Here is a 23,771-nt window from a genome sequence, read left to right on the forward strand (position 1 = left end):
CACCACAGTACCCTGACATCAATGTCATTGAATATTCGTGGACCATACCCGAAAAAGTGGTTCAAAAACACAAAATTAGAAACAAAACCCATTTAAAACAAGTGGTGCAAGAAGAATGGGGTAAAATATCTTCAAATACCACCAAAAATGGGTCAAATCGGTACCATGACGTTTAGAGGCCATTATAAGAGCCAAAAGGCATGCAACTTAATAGTGACACTTTGTTTCTATGCGTGATATTGCAAAAATTTCATTGGTGTATTCTAAATTTTTTGAGGCAAAATTCTGCGTATGTTTATTTAAAATGCTTCTAAAAATTTTTAGTTTAGAAATTTTTCGTTGATTTTTCTTTATTTTTACTCTAAATTAAACCATTTGTCATGTGAAAAATAAAATCATGTTTGCACTTCCCTGTAATGTGTTATTTATATTGAAAGTCGGATTTATGAAGTAAAAGTAAGGTGTACTCTCAATTTTTTGAGCCACTGTAGTAGAAATTACGAAACAATTTGTTTTCTAAATTTGATGAAAAATTTCAAAAGAAATAAAGACCAATGGCATTCAAAGAACAAATGAATTTATTTAAAGAAAGAATGGTTCGAATGTTTCAGAATAAACTCTGTCAAATGGACATATTCTGTGAAATAGGGTTATAAATTTTATATTTGTGCTGTGATATGCATAAATGATTTGTTTAACAAACCGATCGCTATAAATCTTCCAGCATATCATTTTCCAATCAATGTCTAAAGAAAGGCTGATTTCCGAGATTTTTCAGTTCGATTCAATTAGTATTTCGAATGGTATTTAATGCCAAATAATATGAGTATAGAAGATCTATTTCATTTTGATAATTATAATCTTCGTTAACATTGAAATGATTTTTCATATGAATATAAAGACAAGCAATACATGTTAATAACAATAATCTAAGCAAATAATTGCTTTTTTATTGGCACTTCATACGATTTTAATACTCCTTCTTTAATTCTCAATAGGGAAATGATGATTCTAGATTTCTTAGTAATATAAAAATTCAATCAAAATTGCTTGTCTTACTCAACATACATTCTCTTAAAGTAAAACTTTTTTTTAAAAAAAAAAGGACGTTTAGTTATTTTCTATCAAAAGCGAATGATTTCTGACACAAGTTGATTCACAAGACGACATCAAGTAGAGTACACTTATGTCTTTTGAAATTTCACATCAGTTTTATTGTTCTTCGAAATGCCATTCTCATTGAAAAATTCTTTCTTTATATCAATTTGATTGAATGAAACACAATCGATAAAGAAATACAACTAAAATACAATTTGATTCTGTAATATTTATCAAATTCCATTCAGAAAAACACGCATGAAAGCTTTTTAAAATTTTTTTTTTCCCTTTTAAAGCAGAAAAAGATAAGACTCAACTGTCTTACTGGTTGTGCTTGATTTCGTAATATTTATATCTTCCTTCGTCTCAGCTAAGTTTGGCAATTCAAACACGTACAGGACGAATTCTAACTTTTCTGCTTAGTGCATGTTCCTAACCATCCCCAAAACGAAATTCTTCCTCCCCCGCTTGCGATTTTTTTTACTTAGGCATTTTACTAAAAGCTCTCACCTCAATGTACTATTTTATGCTGTTATTCTCTGTCAACTGCATAGCAATTCGTACTTAAAAAAATTGCTTTGTCTACCCGCAAAAGTAAAAGAAGAGAAAAATCGTAGCCTACTAATAAATACCAATGTTTTTTTTTTTATCATGTGAGAACATGATTTTGTTTTGGTTAGGGGGTTTGAAGTTCGATATCGCGTAAGTAATGAATATTAAAGCTCAGAATCGCGTAGGCAATGAATAAAACATAAATAACAATTTTCATCATCATCTTTTAATAGAGAGAGAGAGAGATAGGGATAGAGACCGATAGAGAAATCTCGTGATTGTTTCAAATCGGTTTAAACTGGTTAATGACTTAAATTAATTAAGACAAATAATAACTTAAAAATAATAAAGTTCGTGCATGATAACTTGAAATTTGCGATCGTAGATTTCATTTTAATTCTTATTATATTTTTTATTATTATTTTGATTCTCTGTAAAGTGTACACTATGCCTCAGTTTTGCAAGATTGGAAAAGAAATCTTCACAGATTGGTATATTTTCTAAGAAAATTGCACATGATTTTTGTTTTTTAACTGACACATCTGAAAATGATGATTTGCATTTAGATAGATTATTTGAAATAGAAATTGTACCTGTTCAAGAACTGGAGATATGCTTTCATATTCTTTAATTTCAAGATATATCCGCACAACTTATAATATTCAACATTTTCAAAAAAAAAAAAAATTCCCTTACTGTAACATATTTATATACTTGTCATTTCTATTCATTCCTTTGTAAAAACTCAAATGACAAGAAAAAAAAATCTATCTTTATGGATGTAATAACCAATAATATTTAATGTAATTTGTTTAAAATAAATAATCAATAATTTCATTTACATAAAACATATAATATTTGATAAGTATAAATTATCAACAAAAACTGAAAAGATTTTATTATTGCTTGTCATTTTTAATTTTCCGAACAAAGTTCCCAATAACCACATTCAAAAATTTAGTCATTAAATAAACATACATTTAATTGTAGATTCACGAATTTTATTAATTTGTGAATTCATTCATTTCATTACAAGAACAGTTCATTTATAATTCTCAGATGAGAAATAATATTTTTGATGGATTTCACAGGGTGAATTGAATGGGAAATTTAAGCTGAAATAAAAATATAAAACATGAACTTGTGGTGCCACACGGTGGTTGTCTGTTTCATTGTTTCAACGCATTTGTTAAGTGTGTGGCAACACCACCTTTTTCTTCTATAAAAGCTCGCACCAATATTTTCACGGTACTCCGCAGCTCCAGGCTCCAAGAGCATTCTTGTTTGTTATAAAGGTTGATTTTTAAGGTTTTGTTAATAAACTTGCTGTTGTTTAAACTTTTTGCTTTTCCCTCAATTGAACATAGTGTAGTAGTCACTTTGCCTTAATTTTCACACCATAAATTGCTCTTTTGGAACAAATTTGTATATTTTGTTATATTTAGCAAGGAGTCACTCTATCAAATGGTTATCAAAATCAAGCACAAAAATAACAATTTTTCGTTTTTGTGGTAGCTGGAAATAAATAAATAAATAAAAATGCGAATGATCACGACCTTTAAATACAGATATAGCACAGAATTAATAAATTATTTATTGATTAATTCTATGCTATATTTATGGTTCCAAATAATTTTTTAAGAGAAAATGTGCTTCTTTGACTTCTTATTATTGTTTTTAACATTGTGACATTTTTAACTATGTTATTGCACTTTATTATGCATACACGGGTACTCTATATTCTTGGCAATATATTTACTCAAATAAATTCATTCTTTTTCTGGATTCAATTTTCTTATTACCTTAAATTTTTATTTATTGAAATGAAATTTTATCGGCTACTAATATTTTTTTGAAACTGCATAGTGCATTTAAAATTGCTAATTGTTATTCTTGGTTAAAATATATCTTTGAGATCTTCTTCCATGACTTAAAATATAGAAACATATCAGTTCTAGAAATGTAATTGAAAATACTGTAAGTTAGAAACATATTAAAAAAATCATAAATGATAATTTTACTCCAATAAAAACAAATTTGTAACTCAAATGCTTGTTTCGAAAATAATTTCAGAATGCTGATTTTTAGCTTTCTATTTTCAGAAAATTTTTAAGGATTATTTCAATAAGTCGTAGTACAAACAACGCATTAAACGTTAGGAACATTTCTTACGAGCCTTTTTTCTAGCTGAAATCATTATATTATATGTTATATATAATTTTAAATAGTACATTTAATTTATTCATTTACATTTGTTACTCAACAGACTAGCATATTTAAGACTGCATCAACGACTATCGATTCTGTTAACACTTCTTTTTTCATTTATAATTCTACCTTCTGATGCTAAATTCTACCGCCCAAAACTGTTTTTAAGCAATGCATTTTCAGTTCAGTATCATAGGAGAAAATTCAATCATTATTCGCTTATTCTTGTGAATATTGCTGTTCTCGAAAATTTTAGTAATGTAATATCCTTATGCTCTCGTAAAATCTCGTAAAAAAAAGATTCTTTATTTTTATTACAGAACTAATTACATTATTGAAATAATATAAGGAATATTATAAGCTGTATAATTGTCGATTTAAATAAAAATTTTGTTTTCCTGTTTCTATCTTATTTATGGAAAATGTTTCAAAAATCAAAGCCTAAAGAAGCGTGTAGTTCAGCAGGAATGATCTATGCCTTGCTTTTGAAACTCTGTTTGAATATCTTCGAATAAATAATAACTTTGTTACAAAGGGAAACAAATGAAGAGCGGGAAACTTAATCTAAAATTTTTCCTGTAATTTGGGGAATAGATGGAGATTTTATCCAACCATTAATCCGAAAATTCGACTTTATAGATACATTTTTTGAAGACAGAAATATAAGCCCACGTTTCTTCATAAACGTGGACTTCTTGATAAAAATGACAATTTATAACAAACGGTAGAAACCTGCAATGCTGCTTCCCAGCACGTTTTGTTCAATCCCTGGAAAGACCGTTTTACGATCAGCTCTTTTGGGTACTGATTGAGTGTCGTGTCAGTGATCTCGGGGCTGGTGACAAATTTGGCGATCGTTTGGCACGAATTTGAAAACTTTGGCGGCAAAATAGATATTACTGGAAACTTCCAGAATTTCAGCGATTCAGCCAATAGAAACCGAGATACGCCTGATTAGTCCAGAACCTTCTCGGCCCGTCTCCGGGAACAATAAAAGGCTGGCAGTCTCAAGCCGAAATCAATTGTGTAAAGAATCTAAAGCGAAAAGTTGGATCAGTCCAGCGAAGAGCTCGAGCGATTGCTGATTTGAGCTGTGTGTGGAGTCCTGGTGTTTATTGTGGATGCAGCATCGAGTTATGTTTGGAGTGGCCAGTCGTGTAGTAGGGAGTCATCTGCCACTAAAGGAATGTTTATTTCACTGACCGACAAATCGAAAAAGAACATCAATGGAGATATCCATAACAATATTTATGAATAACAGAAATACAATTTCAGAAGATTTTGAAGCATTCATGGAATTATAATTTTCCCAAAATTATTTATCTGGTATATACATTTCCTGTTATGTAATATAATATAATATGTTTACTAGAGTGACAAAAAATTTTTTCTCATGCAGTTGTTTCAAGGAGAAGTAAATTTCAGTTCAAATTTACTGTAAAATTTCTCTACGAAATGTAGAGAAAATATTAGAATTGTCATAAAATTCGAATTCAATATTTTGAAGCATCTCCACGTTTCAGACTTCCCTGGATTCAAAAGATACATTTTTGATATGATATCTTTCCGTCCACTTATGCATCTGTCTGTGAACAAACACCATAACGCAAAAAACGAAATGAGCCAGACGGATAAAATTTTTATATGAACTTCAAGCTAAATTTATAGTCATATACTTTTATAAGAAAGAAAGAAATCGAATTAATTATTTAAATTTTTGAACGAAATACGTTCAGATGCATTCTGTCTGTCTGACTGTTCGATTGCAAGTCAGCTCAATAATTACGAAACTCAAATACTTAGATATATAAAACTTGGAAAACAGGCGTAGAATTTAAAATGAAGATTCCTATCAAATTTTGAATCTAATCTTTTGTTTGTCTGTCTGTCATTCCGCATCAGTATAAATGTAGCAACTTATACACGCAATGACTTAAGTCACTAAAATTTGTTTATGTGATTTTATGACTACAACTGTAGTTCCGTGTCAAAAATGGTTAATATTTTTGCAATCAGAAAGCAGTTTTAAAGACATTGAATTTTTAAGTTCGCCTTTATCTATCCCGGGAAGGCATAATTTATTTACAAGAAGGCGCGGACAAGGTACGTCCGCTCGCAGCAACAGATTAGGCATGAAGAAAAGGAAGAGCGTGAAATTAATTATCCGTCGTCTTATATACCATATTTTGATAAAAAAAATGTTTATATACAGTATTTACTATTAAGATTCCGATAGGGATTTCTGACTGATAATTCTGATAAGGGAGTCACAGGGATCTTTTTTAAAAGAGTGTGCTTTCTGGACATTTTTCTATCCCTTCACGCGGAGTGTGAGAGTCGCTGACGAAAGCATTTTCACATAACTTTTGTAGCATTAATTAAATAGAAAAAGTGGAATGGGATCAGGGAATAAGAGAATATTTTAGAATGAAGTTACTATGGGCTAAATTAAGAAAAAAAATTGAGAATTAATTTGGATTTAAATTAAAGTTATATATATATATATATATATATATATATATATATATATATATATATATATATATATATATAGGGAGTCCAAAAGACACATTCACAATATAGAAAAATGCTAGATGCATACCAAATACATCTATATTTCGTAACTATGTCATTATATAAGGTCTTCGTGGCCTTACCCGAGGTCCACAATTTTTTGGGTTGAGAGGGGCATAAGAGCCTTATTGGAGAGCACAGAAGAAAAAAATTAGGGGAAGAGGACCACTCTCGGCAACTTAATGATACAAATTCCCGTCTTTTTCGTGTCATATTTCAGTTCACTCTGTTTCAACAGAAAATGAAAACATTAATTTTTTCATAGAAAAGCAGTATGACATTCATTCCTTAATCATAGAGCATTCGGGGAAATTTCTTTTCTTTAATTTTTTAACTTTCTATACAGTACACTAGATATATTTATAGAGTAGCTAGGCTAGTAGCTCATAATCAAATCGGTGGCTCATGTTGTCAGAACATTAACTCATATTGCAAAGTAAGTGTCTGAAAAATAATATCTATTTCTATTTATTTAAGATTTCCAAGCACGAATGAACGATAACATACATGTTCAACAAATTCTTTAACTAACTGTTATTTCAGACCCTTCCTAAAAAAAAAGGTGGAATTGCCTTAGTGCGCAATTGCGTGTTGATATAAAAAGTACAAGAAAAAGGTGGCAATAGAAATAATATCAATTTCTGGATAGTCTTGCAGGATTCCATTTGATCGAGTCTTAAGAAACTACCAACAGGATACCCAAACGAAAAATTTACTATTTGCAGTGGAATCAGCACCGAAGCAATAGAAAAGGACTTTTGGAAAGAGTTATTTCTGTTTTCCCCCTTTCTTGCTGTCCTGGAGTTTTTCTGGAGTCCTGGAGTTACTCTTAACATTTATCAGCGAGATATTCACTGGAACGTTTTTATGAATTAAATTCTATCATTTCTGTTGTGACAAAAAAAAAAAAAAAAGTTGGACACATTTTTACTTATGATTGGATACCACAAGGATACTGGTGGAATAATAGTGGCAGATGAGTAAACGTATATTTAGTTTAATAATAATTAAAAGTATTTTTTTCACAATAAACTACTCTATACGTAATGTTTAAAAGTATATATAGATGTTCGGTCAGGTGTTAATAATTGTTATGAAATTAGTTAAACATAACAATTAAAAATAGAACTTTTATACTAAAATTTAAGATTTTATTATGGTTACTAAATATCAAAAAGAATTTTCGAAAAGAGGTCTGAAGAAAAAATTCTGTTCAAAACAATCGAGCATTTTTTTTACTAACCATATAACATTGGAAGCAGACTTTTATTATTGGCCTTCGTTTTTAGAAAAGAATTCAATCAAAAATTCAATTTATTATTAGAAGCATTCTTTGATATGAAGTATCATTTATTTTGATTTTAGTACACTGCATGCGAATTCTGTAAATGTTTACTCATTTGCTTGAATGAAATTTATATATACCATATTCTGTAAATATATTTAAATATATCATATTCCATAATTATGTATCAAGGTTGCGATTTTCTGGATGTAATATGAATGAAGAAATTTCTGAAAATATACAAATTTGCGTAATATTTCTTTTTAACTTATGTGAATTGTATATAATTTATGGGAAATAAACAAAACTATATGTTTTTTGTAATAACGCAATAAAAAAAGAGCTTGGTTATTTTTTCTAACTGCACATGCATATAATACTAGATTAAAACTGTAAGGTGGATAATGTTGGAAAAATAATAAATAAAAAAATTATTTTGCTGCATTTACATTTTTAAAATTATGATATTTTTGAGATCTATGTATATAAATACGAATTCTTTGAGTACAAATTTAAATATATTTATTTTATAAAATAGGAAAAGCAGTGTATAGTACATATTACATTACATACTATATATAATATACTTAGAGTAATTCAGTTCAGGATATCTTACATATTGAAGAAACGGTTCAATGCTTTAATAATTAATATAGTAAATATTAATTTTAGGCCAATTGCTAATAATTGCAAAAATAAAACTCTAAATGAAAATGATGATTATATCTTGCTAAAGTATCTATTTTCCTTAATAGTCCTTTAAAAAATATGCACACAATAATTTTGAGATTTTTGTCAGCAAGATATTCAATAATTTTCCAAAGAGGGAGATTTTTCTTGTACCATTCTTGTACAATTCGCATAATTTTTAATTATTTCCTAGAAAAGAATGGACATGAAAGGAAATGGTTTTATAAATTACTTTATATACTCGGAATTTATATGCTTTTGAATTTTTTTTTTTTATAGTAATAGAAAAGTCAGAGACTAAGTTGAAATAAGAAAATGAAAACTCGAATTTCTAAAGAATGCATTATGTTGAAAATATTTTTAACCGAAAATTTCTTGATTTTTGGTAACCCTTTTCAGTGAAAATTTTTGAAATTTGAGTTTGTTTTAAAATACTTTATCACAATCCATAATTATAGATTAAAATATTGATTAGTATTTTACATATAAAATATTTATAAAAATCACATTCTTGCAATAATTTATAGAATAAATTAAATTTAAGAAATTTGAAGTTCGGATAAATGACGTAGAAGGACATATATATTTGAATTATAGATAGGTAACCAAGAAAAAAAACTAAAATTTCGATTTTAGGTAAAATTTTAGGTCTATTTAAGATTTCAAAAAATAGAATATTATATTTTCCAATATATGATAAATTTTCAAGCTATACTTGTAAATGAAATTGTTAGTTAAAATTAAATTAAATATTATATTTACTGTCTTTGAATATACTTAAGATGAGAAATCTCAAAATCGTTATGAAAAAATTATACAGAAAAAATTAGATTTAGACAGAAGAAAATTTGATTTTCCGAATTTATTTTACATTTCAGAGTGAATTGAGACAATTGAATGAGAACATGAATTTATAAAAAGAAACAGAATCTTGATAATTGTAAGAGTACACTTGTTCAGTTTGTGCATATTGTGTGAAATAAGGTTGTACAAAAATTCATTTAATATTTAAAATACATCTATAAATCAGCATTAATGATTTGTTCTTTAAATCCCAAATTACAATTTGTTCAATATATAACTATATGAATTGTTCAATTAATCAATGGTTTTTTTCGAATTCATTTCCTAAAAAGTATCAGTATCATGAATTTATGATCGATTCGATTGTTTTAGAATTTATTTTTCGAAAAGCATTTCATACCAATTAGCCTAAAATATCGATTCTCGATATTTTATCGATATGTTTCCTTCAAATGTCTATTTTCTATTCATTAAACAATTTTAACTCTTTGTTAAAATGTGGGTTTCAAGAAAAATTCATTAAGCATTTGTCATTGATGCAAAAGCAACTAATAAAGAAACACAACTAAAATTGCGATTCGATTCTGAAGTATTTAACAAGTTTTATTCTGAATAATAGTTTTATATTTGCTCTTTCATTGGAGCAATAGAAGGAAGTACGTATAATTTCTTCCTACTTTTTTTCGATTTTGAAGTATTCATAACTTCCTTCGTCCTAGCTGAGTGTTGCAAGTTCAGACACGTTCAAAGCGAATCCTAACTTTTCTGCTTAGCGCGTCTTCCCAACTATACCAAAAACAGAATTTTTCAACTTCCGCTTTCGACTTTTTTTTTTATTGAAGTGTTTTGCTTTCTTTTTTACGGAAACGCTCAAACTGAACGTAGTATTTGATGCAGTATTTTTCTTTTCAGCGACATAATGCTTTGGCCTTCCAAGCATAGCCACATTACTTACTTCTCACTGAAGTAAGCCAAGAGAAACATTGCATTAGGATTTTCCTGCGTTTTTCTTTTATTATGATGCACGATAAAGTGCAACTTAGCCCTAGGATTTGCACGATTTGGAAGGGAAATCTTTTCAGGATGTCACTTTTTCTAAGAAAATGTCACTTCCTATTGTTATTTTTCGACTGACATGGAAACAAATGATGCATTTGCATTTAGATCGATAGCTTAAAAAAGAAGTTCTGTTTGTTCAAGTAGTAGAAACAGACTTTCTTCTTTTTGAATTTATTCGATTTCACAAAACACTTTTTAAGATTCAACTCGAATAAATACGGTATTAAAACTCAATACAGTATTATTATATTCATTTTTAACACTGTACGAAAAACTTAAATATTTGATGTGAACAAATAGTTGTTCGTAAATCAAGTGGAATCCAATCGAAAGTCAAACTGTGTTTTATTGCTTGAATTTGAAAGCAATTGTTGAAGTAAGAATACCCTCACAATATGGGTTATTATTTTTCTTTCTCGGAAGTTAAATTTTTCGCAATAGCACCTATATTAAAAGATAGAGAGAACAAAAGCGGAAACGGTGCAAACATACATTGTTAACAAGTGTAGTTCTAAAACATTTAATGGTGTTAAATTTGGGACACTTATAAAACATACTTATTATTTGGGACTTATTAAAGATAAGAAAAAGAGAAAGGCGAAACAAAGTAATTACACTTTTATAATCTCAAACATAGTGTTGAGTCCTGCAGTTACGAATGTAAAGTGAAAAAATTTAGCTTTCAGACACATAATCTATAATAATACATTTATAATTTTTCAATTATCAATCACTTTTTGGACATGGGATTATTCATAGTTTCTAAAAGAAAAAGTAATATTTTACCAGGTTTTATAAAAAATTGAAGGTTGCATTAACAGCAATAAAAATCCTCAGAGTTATTAAAGAAGATGATAAATTTAATATTGCAAAGTTATTGAAATGAAATAAAAAAGAAAGATAATTAACTAAGAATAATTTTTACAGATTTTATAGGGGGAAAATATCCCTAATAATGGTTAAATTGTTAGGCAGATTTAGTAGGGTTAATTGTCAAAAATCTTTAGAAGTCAATGAGCGGCTTCAAAAATGAGAGTGGAATTTTAAGCAGTGGTTTGAATTTATACCAAAAATTTATTTCATTTATAATATACACTTGATAAAAATTTGTATTCTTCAATGCAAACACTGAAGAATAAAAAATTTTATTTGGGATAAATGACTGATAAATAAAAATTCATTAAATATGTTTTCAACGTGGTCTTAATTACCTCTTCCGTAATTATTTTAAAATTGAAATTTTGATGGACATATAATAACTAATATTATTTTAGAAATTAAATACTAATAAAATATTTTGTTCATTGTGCTCTATACTGTCGAATTTTTATCTATATATTAATGCATCGATTTATATCGCATAAATGACAGCAGTGTCTAGAAATGGTCACACATTACAAAGCCTTGCTTGATTCTTGAATTAAATCTTAAGTACAACAACATTTTTAAAATTATATTCAAATCTTATTTTATACTGAAACCTACTCAACATGGAAGCGTAAATGAAATTTTGTGATCTTGATTACGAACAGCGTAAAAAAATCTTGGAAGAAATAATAGTAACAACAATAAAAAAATTACTCTTTTCAACAATGAGTAACATTGTTGTAAAATATTTTTAAAAAAAAGTTAATTAAAGTGACAAAAAATGGTACTACCGAAAAGATATATATATATATATATATATATATATATATATATATATATATATATATATATATATATATATATATATATATATATATATATATATATATATATATATATATATATAACTTCTAAGATGATATAAAAATCATCTTTGTTTGCTTCAAAACTCTCGAAAATTTTAACAAAGAAACACCAAAATTATGCATAATTTTTAATTAATTAAAATTCAAGCAGAAACACTGCTTTATGCAGATTCTCACTCTCCGAAGTATATATACACCAAGTTTAGTAATATAACCAATCAGAATGCTCTATTTTTTGTGTGTTCAAGTTCTATTTAATTAATTAAAATTTAGATTCGAATACTAGCTATAGTACTTAACTGTATTGTGATAAAATGTATTTCATCAAAGATCGCTGACATGATTAAATTAACACTATTTTAATGGTTGGTTTAAAGGTCGTCAAAGGCGAATAGTATACTAGAGTATTAAAAGCATTTACTCACCAGTCTTTCTACTTTTCAACAATTCTTAAGAAATATCTTCATTTGATAGATTAATAAATCTGACTAGTACGTGAATGGCTGTTTATGCAGTATTTAAAAGTTAGAAAAGTTATAATCCATGGTTGTAGACCGGTGAATAAATGCTTTTAATACAATAATATACCAGCCGCCTTTTACAATCTTTAAACCAATCATTAAAATAGTGTTAATTTAATCATGTCAGCGATCTTTGATGAAATGCATTTTATCGCAATACAGTTAAGTACTATAGCTAGTATTCCAATAAAATATTTAAAAATAATAAATATTTACATTATGATATTTAGTTAAACTGATGCATTTTTCGTTTTTTAAGAATCGACTAAAAAATTTGTATTTCTTCAAAAAGAGAGTAGACATTTAATTTTTAGTACTAAATCAGCAGTATATGCGTATATAAATCACACATATTTTCTAAATTAATTGACCATTCTGTACCATTCGAGTATACTTAATAACAGCTTTTACATAGCAATAACAGTACGTTTCTAAAATCTTTCCAAAAATTGAATATCAAATATGTGTTTCCAAAGGAATATATATATATATATTTTTTTTTATGTTATGAGTTTGAAAAAAAAAAAATAGTGACCTAAAAGTCATATAAAATGTTTCCTTTACATAAACACTTTAGTCTAGTAGATAAAAAGAATGTTATATTCCCCATGTTTTACCATTTTCTTGAAGAAAAAGGTATCATCAACAATGATTGACCGTTTTGCTGGTGTTCCTTAAATGCCCCATGAAATTCAAAGAAACTTCTTGGTTTAAAAGAAATGAGAATGCATGATAAGGCATAGAAACTGTTCGCGTGACCTTTAAGGAAAGTTACAAGACGAGAGGATTTTATTTGGTACTGCATCATTTAACGTTTTTAGAACAATTTCGTTCGCAATTTCGGAGATAAGTTTGACAGTGTATTTCTTCATTGACTGAAATTTTACTACTGTCTTCTTATTGAAAATGGACTTTATATGACGTTACATAATTGTAGACAACTATACAAAGTCAGCTATTGGAACTTTGTGTTTGTATTACTCCTAAAGCCAGGTGGAATTCATGAATTTTGCATTGCGTATAAATATAGGTATTTCAATTCTTTCAGTAGAGTTTGCCATTTTTATATAGTTACATTTTAATATAATTTTAATCTTTTTATATATTTGAAATACTAGATTACTATACACTTACATTACCATATTCTTATAATAATACACAAATAATTTAATTTCAACATTTAGACGTTACCAATTCTGAAAATTTAAAATATATATAATTTTTATCAAAATATTTAAACTCCTCATATGTGAAAACTGCATTCGGGAGAAGCTTGGTAGTTGTGTCATAATATATAAATATTTATTAATTTAAAAAGAAAAGGATTTTCTTATATATAATTGTTTCTGTTTCGTTTCTTTTTGTTTCTTTCGTTTATTGAATAAGAATTTATTTTCTTTGGTAGGTTTGCCAGTTTTTATTGTTTTACAAGCACTACTTTTGAACTTTCCAATTCCTAATTGTAGGCGTTTGGCTGTTTATGTAACTTCATAATATCTAAAGTTCAGACTATTTTGCTCTTGTTAGCCATCATTATTATAACATCAGGCTGAAAATCTAAGTATTGTATTTTGAATATTTCGCATATTATAGAAAATTTGAATAACATGTTCTTAATTTGCACCAAGAAAAAAATAATCAGGAAAATTAATAAATATAAACTAAATTATTTTTTAAATAAATGTTTATTTATAAATGTGCTGAATTCTTCAATGCTCACGTTTTATTTTACTCTGAAAGAATTATTTACTTATAATTATCTGCATTTTTAATTAATGGAATTTTTTTTTGTTGCATTATTAATTAAGTTATCTACACTACTTCATTATTTCATAAATATATTATCAGATCCCAAAGATCTTTTGAGTTACCTGATTTGGACACTTTTAATTTCTTAAAATAAATTTGATCTGTTAAAAGAAGTCAATTTAAACTTAGAAACACAATATTTCTTCAACAATCATTTAATAATCGATATAGAACTTGTTGATATTTATGGCATCAGCAATAAATCGCGAAAACAATCGCCAATTTAATCACCAACCACCGCCCACCCACCAACAAATGGAACTATAATAATTCACCAACGAATGAATCTATAAGAATTGACCAACAAATGAAACCATAATAACTCACCAACAAATGAAACCAAAATGAGCTACATTAATCTAAGTGAATTCTTGCATCCTAATAAAATAAAATTTGGCCTAATCTAAAAAACGCCGTGCAAGCCGTTGCCCGTAAATAACAAAGAGTATCATAATTTGCTGCAAGCAGATTTTGTATTAATGTGTCAAATTTCTGTCTAGGAGTGTTTGTTATCTTAGATCTAAAGATCAGCAATTAATTAAGTTAATTAGTTGCATTATTAGCTTCAAGCAGTCGTAAAACTTCTTAAAGGATTATATATAAAAATTGCAAAAGTAATTTTACTTAATTACTTGAATTACTTTTAATTACTTGATGCAAAAGTAATTTTACTTAAACATATCTATATATATAATAGATAAACGAAGTGAAGCTGCCACTACTGCGGCTAGTAATTTAATAAACTTAAAGCGTTTGTCTTTAAATAATTTAATAATCTAGACTAAGAATTTGAATCGGAAGATCGTGATGTATTTAAAAAAAATAAAAATAAAAATAATCAAAATAATTCGTATTAAATCTCAGAAAAGAAAATGTATTTAAAAAAATAATTATGAAACATCATGAAACTGAGAAAGATGAAGATCATCAATGTAAAATAACCTTTTTCCTAATTATTATTACAACTAATTCTTAACATTTAATGATATGCTTTAAATACAATAAAATAAAATGACCAGCATAAAGCTTATTTTTTCCTGCAATAAGACAAATAAAATTGCTAAATTATTAAAAAGATTAATATTTTTTAAAGATTGTTTTTGATGACACAATGTCATAATTTTTTTTTAATTTAATGGCAACCATTTGTAGATGTTTTTTGGAACTATACCTATTCCATACTTTGGAAATTTTTAAACATTGCCTCTCTTTAATGTAATAAAATTGGATATATAAAAATATATCAGTCTATCAAATATATTATTTATTTTGGATTTCAATTGCTCGTTCAATTTTAGGGCACTGGATGTTTTGTTGAATCAGAAAATGTTTTATTGAAAAATCCTCTGATTTATTATACAAATCATGAAAGATATTTTAGGGCATATAAAACTTTAGTGTTGAACAATTCTATTTTCTGATATTATATTTTGAATAATAACTAGTCGCCTTTTGCAACAAATTATTTACACTTATTTTATATTATAAATTAAGCAAAACAATAAAACTATTCCCTCGGCAGCAAACACCGTACCGATTTCGCTTTATTATTTTTTTATGAAATTTATGGCATTCAAGCCACCAGTGGTCATTAGAATGTAATTTCAATTTAATGTAGAATCAATATTACGCTTTCCATAGCCTCGCCGTCTGTTTTTCAAGAAATATTTCAAAAAGAATTATTTAATTTCACATTATGTGTGGAGAAAAAAAAAACCCTGACAAACTGCTCTACTTACCATCATAAGATAAAATATTTAATGTACCGATTTCACCAACTTTTATTCCACATGATATCTCATTACCCATAGATACATCATGAACAGTCCACTCCACTCTCAACTTCAAGAAATATTTTTTAATATTTCTCAAAGTATTTCTTAAGAAATATTTCATAAGAGAGCCTTCAGTATCAGTAACTAGATCAATTTCTCCACATTTCAATTTAATTTCACAATTGACTGCAATTTAAGTATAGCTAATCAATTAGAATATTCTTTCATTTTTATTCAATCAATTTAAAATTTATTTTCCTCTGTTTTTATGTCGTTGATATAATCGCCGAAGACACCTAGTATCAATGAGATTAATTAATCCATATAAGTCAGCTTTGACGAATTAAATCTATTCACATTAAAATTTATGATTTCAATAAAGTAAAAGTAATGTATAATTTCAATGAAATGAATAGATGTTCTATAATAATGATAGATAATCCTAATTGCTATAATACAAACTCACACATCCTGTTGAGGTTCACACTCCTGTTCCTGTTGAGGACAAAATTTTATTTCCCATGTCAAAATTTTATTCTGCAATACGTCTTTAAATGCAAAGAAAGAAGGCAGACGACACATCCTGAATTTTAGACCAAAAGTGTCATGAAAATTCATGTACACCAAAAATGTCTGCAATCATGTACAATCAATATTTGTGCCGATAATTTTGTCGACGATTGTCCTCATACAAACTGCCGAGTGAAGCTCCAATTTTGCTGGGAGACAATTTTCTCCTGAAAACATAATTAGAGTTCACGTTCGTTCGTATGAAACAAGATTTTATGAAATTATTTCAGTGGTTAGCCTGGCTGACTGGTTGATTGATTTGCCTAGGTATTTTAAATAATTTCATCAAGTAAGTTTTTGTATCAGTGCAAGTACAAACATGTAATTTTGTTTTCAAATTAAAGTGTTAACATGTTAAATGAGGTGACAGAAAATCAGAAACAAGCAATACACAATAAACCGAACTCTAAAAAGTTATTAAAATATTACGTTTTATGCATTATATCTTTCAAATTTTAAATATATATATATATTTCTGAAGCAGCCATCTAAAGCAAGTTACATGAGTAATTTTACCGAAATTTTTCGCAACATTATATCCGGTAAATCAGCTGATCGCCAAAGGTGATTAGTTAATTTTAAATGCAAGAGAAAAGTGGGATAGCTCAGCCCTTTTTTTACTCCATCAAAGCATACACTTTGATGCGAAAATGCATATTTTGCCTAAAGCATTTTCAAAATAGCATTCACAAAAATATAGAGCAGAATAAAGAAAGTCGAAGAAAAAATGTTTCTGAAGGAAATGTGGCATTATAACTGGTTCGGTAAAGGAAAGAAATTCGGAATTTCGCATCCATTTTCATATTTCATATCTTCCAGACTTTTGCTCAAAATAAACCTGAATTATATCCCCGAATCTGAGAATTAGTTTCTAAAAGTTTACATTCATGTTGTAATTAAATGCAGACAGTCGTTATAAAAAGTGTAAAGTGATGTTTCTTCCTTTGCTTTAAAAAAAAAAAGAAAGAACGGCCAAAATAAGATGTGTCCTGTATTTTTTATCATAAACTCAACTATCAAAATATTAAGATTCAACATGTAAAATTAATGTAGAATAAATTAAATTTCTTAACTTACTAAATTAAGTTTACATAATATTAAAAATAAACTGAATACAGTGACGTAATTTAATTCATAATATTGTATAATGATACTATTTGCCTTTGGCGACCAGCATGTTCACTTAAAATACTATCTTTTCTGGCTGTTAAATTATTAATGAAGAATACAATTATTAAAATTTCACTTTTTTATATAATAAGGCTGAATCACATGAAAAAAATCAGTCTGCACCCAATTACATTTCGGGCAATATAAAATATCTATATATTGCCCATAAAGTCTATAATTCTCTTAATTCATAGAATTAAGTAAGGGAATTATGGAATTAAAACAAGAAATAACTAATCATGTTTTATCAATTATTTTAAAGAACTTTAGTTATTTCATGAAATATCGTATTGTATGAAATAACGGATTTTATATTTTAGAGATGTATGTCATAGCGATTATCTATCTGGAGAGGGTTAAGGCTAATTTCACAATGGATTAAACGTTTTGTTTGACGGCCGTATCTTGTTTTATTTTAAATATTTCTTTCCTCTAGCTTCCGATTAAGTAAGGCAATAATGTGAATAACAGTAGAATAGATAGATACATCGTCAACTTTATCGATGGTACATGGGCGTTTTACCTATATTATAATATATATACATATACACAGAGATAGGGGAAAGAATCTGTTCAAGGAAGTTTCATGCGTCTTTATGGTATATGAAATAAAAAGTTTTATGTGGAAAACATAAATCTTTATGCGAAAATTCGGGGCCATAGTAAACATTCATATTTTTATTGATCCCGGAGGTCATGATAAGAACGAAAGAATGGCTGCCATATCAATCTGCGAAACCTTGGGGAGTATTTTGTGAATGGCCATCGTTCTTTTTTTTTTCCTTATCATTCTTACTGCTGTATTGTATTGCCTTGAAACTAGTATATCTGTCTTGCAAGAAGTATATACGCTCATCTCTTCGAGTAGAAGAAAATTAATGTCTAGGATTGGCAGCATTTTATTGTCGTTAAACTAGTGTAAAATTTTGTAAGAAGTACACATGTTCATCTTCGAGAGTAGAAGAAAAGTCTAGAATTGGTTAACATTATATCAATCTCATACTTCATATCAGGAGCACTAAAAGTATCAAATGTATAAAATTGACATAGACTAAGAGAGACTATCTGGTATTGAACATCAGTTTTAGACTTAGTTGATAATCTCCTCACCATATTCGATTGGGTGAAAATATATGAATCTGATACTCAATTTTTATGCGATTAGGGAGATTATACCTTAAGCAGGAATCATGAGAGGAGTAAGTTTGGGGAGACAGTTTTAGCTGATTAAAATCTATTGATAAATATTCCTACCAATACAAAACTACAATGCATAACATAAATTCGTAGATTTTTGCCTTAAGATGTTATTTTATTTAATGAATATATCCAAATAGTTTTAGTGGTAACACCTGTGTTTTTAATCAATGTTGCTAAAATGTTAAATTACTTTGTTCATTTCACGAAAGGAACTAAAAAATAGTTTACTACCTGCAGAGGGACGGTATCGAAGCGATAGAAAATGGCTTTTAGGCGAGAGTTATTTTTTTTTCTTTCAGTTTTTTTTCAACCAAAATATAAATGGCGAGACACTAGCCAGGATGTTTTTATGTAGTAGATTTATCATTCTGACATCGTACCTACACTGGCGGAAAAAAATCCCAACAGCAAACAAGACTTGTGTTAGATAAACAAAATTTGGTAGGCGTGTTTATATATCTGAAAGATGACATCGATTCAAATTTTGCGCTTCGTACATAAGTGTGACGCTAGTAGTGCCAATCAGAATTTGTATATCGGGTTTGCTTTAAATGCGTGCTGTAAAGTTCGTGAGTGTTATTTATCTTTGAAATTTATCGTATTGATTGATGTTAGCCAAGAATGCCTTTAAGAAGACGAAGAAACCATTATTAATAGCTCACCGAGTTGGAACGAGGTCTTGTAATAGGGCTACTAGAAGGTGGATTTTCTTTCCACGATATTGTTAAAAGACTTGGCCGGAATGTATCCACTGTGCATGATTGTTGGGAGGGGAGACTGAGAGGAAAGACAGCCGTATTCGGCATATGGTTGTGGCGCATCGCACTGCGCTTGCGGCAGAAATTCGTGAAACAGCTGGTAACACAGTGACACAACGAACTGTTAATAAATCGGTTACTACAAAGACAGCTCCGAGCTAGGCGCCCTGTAGCGTGGGTTCCACTGACTCCAGGCCATTGCCGTTTGTGACGCCAGTGGTGTCAAGCCAGAGTTCATTGGAGGACGGAGTGGAGATCTGTTGTGTTTTCTGATGAAAGACGGTTCTGCCTTGATGTCAGTGATGACCATGTGTTGGTCAGAAGGAGGGCAGAGGAATGCCTGCAACTAAACTGTCTGAGGCCTAGACACACTGCATCTACACCTGGAGTCATGTTCTGGGGAACAATTTCCTATGAATTCTCGTGGTTATCCCCAGCACACTGAATGCAAATTTGTACATCAGTCTGGTAATTCAACCTGTAGTGCTACCATTCATGAACAGCATTCAAGGGGGAGTTTTACAACAGGATAAGGCTCGTCCTCATAATGCTGTTGTAGCTCAACATGCTCTATAGAGTATCGACATGTACCTTGGCCGGCGAAATCACCAGATCCCTCTCCAAATGTGCACATATGAGATATCATTGGAGACAACGCCAGCATCATCTACAACCAGCATCTGTCAATACTGAGAGTCCCAGTATTGACAAAGCAAATACAACAAGTATGGAACTTCATACTACAAAGTGAAATTCTCTATTTGTATGACACAATACATACACTTTTGCAGTTTTGCATTCAAAATTCTGGAGGATACACCGGCTATTAATGTAACAGTATTTCACATTTTAAATGCATTTTCTTAAGCTTAAATTAACCTATGATCTTGAAAATTTAATCAATTAAACATGTTATCAAAACAAATGCATTGTCCAAATTTCATTACTCTGCAATAATTTATTCTTGGTCTCAGGATTTTGTTTTCAGTCAATGTATGATAAGAAAATGCTGGATTTATTTTTTTTTCTATCAGATTTCGTAAGAATATTATACAATTATGTGAAGGGTTTCACATTAAAAAATTGACTTTTTAAATAAAAATGACACGAAACTATTTTCTAAATAAAATTTAAGAGTACTGGAATCTGAAATGTTGTGAGTATAATAGTAGCTATACTATAATGCAGACTATACTAAACTATAATGCAGAAATTTGTGAATAACAATTTCAAGTAATATAATGGTCCATCAGTCTTCAAATTTGAGAATAAAAAAAGTTTTTAAGAGAAGAAATTTTATTATTTAAATATTCCCTAAATTTCATTGAAACATACATAAAATATTTTTTTTCTCTTTTTCATTCCAATATAAAATTTAATCCAAGAAATAATTTTAATTGGGACACATACCCATAAAGATTGGTATTTTAGTTCTTAAATTTATAGTTATATGAGTATAAATACCGTATATTTATTTATTAGCAATTCTAATTATGGGTAATACTTTAACTACTATTTTAACTACTTTATTTTTCCAGAATTATGAAATAATAATGTATTATTTCTAAAGAAGAATTCTCTAAATTATAACAAAATATAGAAAATGAAAATATGATAAAAGTGCTATTTTTCTAAACTAGCGAATATCAATTAATATCAAAATATTGAACAAATATTTAAGAAAGTGAACAAAAATGAAACGAATGACTACATTTGTTACTTAAAAAGACAGGCATTTTGCTTGTGGATTCTTTAAATACAGACTTAAATTTTCATATATAAAGATGAATGCTTATTTTTTTTTAAACTTGATTTTTTCTCTATGTTAACTTGATACAAGAAGCTGGCCAAGCTGGATTCTCCTTTCCAATTTTTATGCAGTTTTATAATTTCGTAAATAATTTTTTAAATTGATGCATACAGCAATTTGCCACGAATATACAAATAAAAATAAGGGTTTCTTTAAATCCTTATTTTCATTTTTATCTAATGTTCAGATTAAATTTTAAATAAATGAATGACACATCAGCAGTATATAATCTAGGATAAACCAATATTACGCTCGAATAAAAATGGAAGCAGAAGATGCGAAGTATTTTATATATAAAAATAATATAGGCTTTTATTTAATTATATACATATGTTACGGGCAATTTATTTTACTTTTTATAAATAAATTTATTTTTACAGATTTATGAAATTAAAGAAAAATCCTGGAATTTATAATAAAATATAGAAAATAAAAAAAAATGATAAACGTTCTATTTTTCTAAACTAGAAAATATCAATTAATTCAAAACATCTCACAAATATTTAAGAAAATGAAACAAAAATTATATTTGGCACTTTCAAAAGAAGAGAAAGAGTTCACCAGCGTATGTCGCTGGTGAACTCTTTAAATACAGTTTCAAATTTAGACGTGCCTATAAATTAGCAGTATATCATGTTTACAAGTAAAATCATTCTAGAACAACTAATCCTTTTATCTAGTTGATTGCTTCTGTATTAATTGCTGTGTAACTAGATATAACATAAAAGTTCTGCATGCAAAGGGTTTGAATTCTTCCATTCAAACAAGCTGTTAAGGGAAGGTTTTTCATTCATCCTAAAGATTCAAAACATATTGTGCTTGAAGTTTCAATGAATATATCAAAGTTTAGTTAATATCACGAAAAATGTAATATTTTTTTACAAACGTATAAATATAAATTAATAAATAAAAACCATAGCATAAACTTGAAAGATTTACTGTTTCAAACAACCAAATAATAACAGATATAATTCATATAATTCGGATGTAAAAATTAGATTCATATGTAAATAACATATTTAGACTGTCATATTAACAAGAGACTAAAGAAATGATCATAATTTCGTATAACTTTTTTTTCACTTATCTCTGATTCTATTTAAAGAAAAAGTTTTGAATTTCTTGAATCCATCTATATGAAATTTCAATTAATTTATCTACTATATTCTTCAAATCAACATTTGAATCAAGCTTATAAAGTAAATACAAAAAAATAAAATATTAATAATAAATATTTCTTTGAGGAAATAGCAAGCGATATTAAAAATGATATTTTAAAAACATTATACAAGAAAAAATATCATGAAACTCGAATATGTTATTTTGTAAACATTCCGAAAAAAAAAAGAACATTAAATATGAATATTTTCATTTTTTAGGTGCTAATAATGCTGATAAAATTTCAAATGCAGTTTCAGAAATTATAATACTTTGCTTTTATATGATAATTTTATATTTTATATTTATGAGCTAATAATTTTTTATGGTTTGTATGGTACATTGTATCTTGAACTCAAAATTTTGTTTATACCCTACAGTTAGAAATAAATTACTTTTAAATCACCAAACAGTCAATATTTAGAAAGCCTGGTTTCTTCTTTTAAAGAAGCATTTTAAAATCAGTAGAAGGGAGTGTGAATTTAAGGGTAAAATGTTTCGTAGAAACAGCTTAAAATGCTGAACTTTACTTTATTCTGCTTCTACACTATCTGTTAAACATTGTTATATAAATATTAAGTTACACATATAAAATACTTCTTCTGCAAAATAAAAAAACAGAAGTATTAAATTGACTTTTACGAACGCTTTAATATTAGAGTGAAAGGAACAGATATCGAATTCTATCACAGTGTCATAAACTACAACTATAGGGAAATACTGTGTCTCTGTAATTGCGGACAATTCGAAAGAAAGTCGTGATTTTAGAAAAAGAAGGATCGATAATGAAATGCTTTTGAAAAAGTCTTAATTACACACTGAGTCATGAAGTTACAGTTACAACTTAACTAGAAGTAAATTGCATTACTCATTTTCAATAAGATATCGTAATTTGTTTTTGGTTTGTTTTGTTAAAATGTGTCTTATTTTATATTGATCGAAAATTGGTGAGTAGTAAATGAAATTAAAAATTTTGAATTAAGATTGGAATGTAGAA

The sequence above is a fragment of the Argiope bruennichi genome, chromosome 3 (assembly GCF_947563725.1).
Source record: "Argiope bruennichi chromosome 3, qqArgBrue1.1, whole genome shotgun sequence".
Classification (NCBI taxonomy): domain Eukaryota; kingdom Metazoa; phylum Arthropoda; class Arachnida; order Araneae; family Araneidae; genus Argiope; species Argiope bruennichi.